This window comes from Hydra vulgaris, chromosome 11, assembly GCF_038396675.1.
Source record: "Hydra vulgaris chromosome 11, alternate assembly HydraT2T_AEP".
Taxonomy (NCBI): Eukaryota; Metazoa; Cnidaria; class Hydrozoa; order Anthoathecata; family Hydridae; genus Hydra; species Hydra vulgaris.
Window position 1 is genome coordinate 41548475 of NC_088930.1, and position 2497 is coordinate 41550971.

Genomic DNA, 2497 nt, shown 5'->3' on the forward strand with positions numbered 1-2497 from the left:
TATTGCTTTATTGGTATGAAAATAACCTTGTTTTTAGAAATTTTAGTTTTGTGATTTTTTAATATTGATGTTCAAATTAGATTTGATTGATTTTTTATAAAACAAATTAGTTCAAAAACGGGCGCGAAGTGGTTCCTTAGAAGTTTTTCAATAGTTATTCTGGATAATGTAAGGGTAATTTTGCTTCCCAGTCTCAGTGGTGCCAGTATCTGAGTGTCATACCATTAATGTTTATTAAGTAATTTCCATATGTAATAACGCATCGCAACGCATTTTTTTTCGTTTTACAAACGCGAGTTGTTTTCTGCTTCTATATGAATTTTTAAAAAGAAACTATACCTTCCAAAGTTGGCTTTAAGCTCAGTAAAATGTTTTGTTTTATTTCGCACACCATCAAATATATAATAGCTAGGGGTTTTATTTTATAAATAGAAAATTTTTGTTTACCTAAATTTACAAATGCCATAATCTGTTAATAATAATATTCTGTTAGGACGATAATATAGTAGATATACGTATATAGTCGGCTACTGGTTAAATCATCACATAATGAAATGGCCTAGAAAAAATTTAATTTATCATTTACATTGTGTAATTAATAGTTATTATTTTTTGTGATTCATAAAGTACATAAAAAAAATCTAATCTAGACAGTTAATACTGATAAAACCTAGCAATGACATAAAACAATTATTTAAATTGAAAATTGAATATTAATATAATTAAAAAGAGTTATACCCATGAATCATGATATATAACCACAGCACGATAATTATAATAGAATTAACGATAATAAAAATGATTAAAAAGTAAGAAAATATTTAACAACAAAATAGTAAAATCAAGAAAACAAAATCAACAAAAATAATAAGCTTTACAAAAATTGAAAATTTATTATTGTTGCATGCATACACAAACATTTATACTTATTACAGAAAACCAAATAACAATAAAACTTATATGCAGAAAATACACGACCGCGCGTGCATCACTACAAATATATACATGGTCGCTTCGACAACTTGATCGTTTCCAATTACATTTTTTTTCCTTACGAAGTAGAGCTGAATTATCACCGCACTATGCGTCGCTCTAATACAAAATGAGGAAATAGGCTTATAAGTATAGAAGAATTCTACATGTTGAACTGATTTTTTCACAAAACATCGAGTTTTTGTTTATATTTTATGTTTATATTGTTTGTTTTTTTATATATACTTCAATATTTATATTGTTTATATTTCTTTATTTATATTTCTACATTTAAAAGAAAATTATCCTGTTTTTATGAAAAAACGGTCAGCTGTATTTTTTTCGGTTCATCCGGACTAATTCCTGACTAATCCGGAAAATTACATAATTCGCTTCATAACTTCTATAAAATCTAATATATTTTATAGAAGTTTACAAACTATATCATCAACGCGATTTAATAATAAACAACATCATTAAATATAAACTTATTTAAATTATAAACAAATCTGCTATAATTTGATTCTTCTTTCTTTAGTTTCTTACAAAGTTTCTCAGCGTTCTAATAGATATTTTTAATAACTTGTGGCTTTGAAAATAGCCGGTTTTTAAAAAAATTCAACGCAGAACGGGTTTTCAATTGCGATAAAAATGGCTTTCTGACATGCTCTGTAATAATAATGGCCACTTAACTTAATTGCGTGATACCAGTTTGTTAGTTTAAACCGTTTTATGTCACTTGGAACTTACTTGCATCAATTTATTTGTTTGAAATAGCTTTGTAGTGAATTTTATTTTATGTATAGATAGTATTTATAGACTACTTATGAACATCATAAAACTAAATTCCCAATTGATTTATTAGCATTAAACTTATGTACATATATTAGTTAATAAATATACTTTTTATATACATACAACCTAGCATGATTTATGTCAACAATAAAAGAACAAACTAATACTTAAAGTCTCTAAGCGAGCTGTTGCTGATCTTCCATTCTAAAAAGCATATTTTTTTTGTTTTTTTATAAATCGGGTTATTCATTTTTTTAATATATATTCATCCTGGTGTTTTTGTTCTAATAATTGTCTACCCAAACACAGAGAAAAAAAAATTCCGAGACAGAAGAAGTGTGTCTACAGTCTTCTTGAAAAGAAATAAGTTTGACTTGTTAATGTTTACCTTTTTTCTTAGTTGCGCTAGCATGTATGCATTTGCATTTGTTCATTATTATTGTTTTATGGTATTTAAATTAAAGTTTACATATATATATTCATAATATATATATTGAAGTTATTAATATTATCAAAGGTATCATAACTTATAATTTATGTTTATTTCTACTTGTTATTATATATTTTATCCTATCTTATATTACAACTTTATCATTAACTAAACTTATTACAAACAGTTACTTATTTATTTTATGTAATCAATCATATTATCTTCTATACAACTTGTTAACCAATTACGAAACTAATTCTACTTTATCAATACTTCTTGAATAGGATCTGTATATGTTAT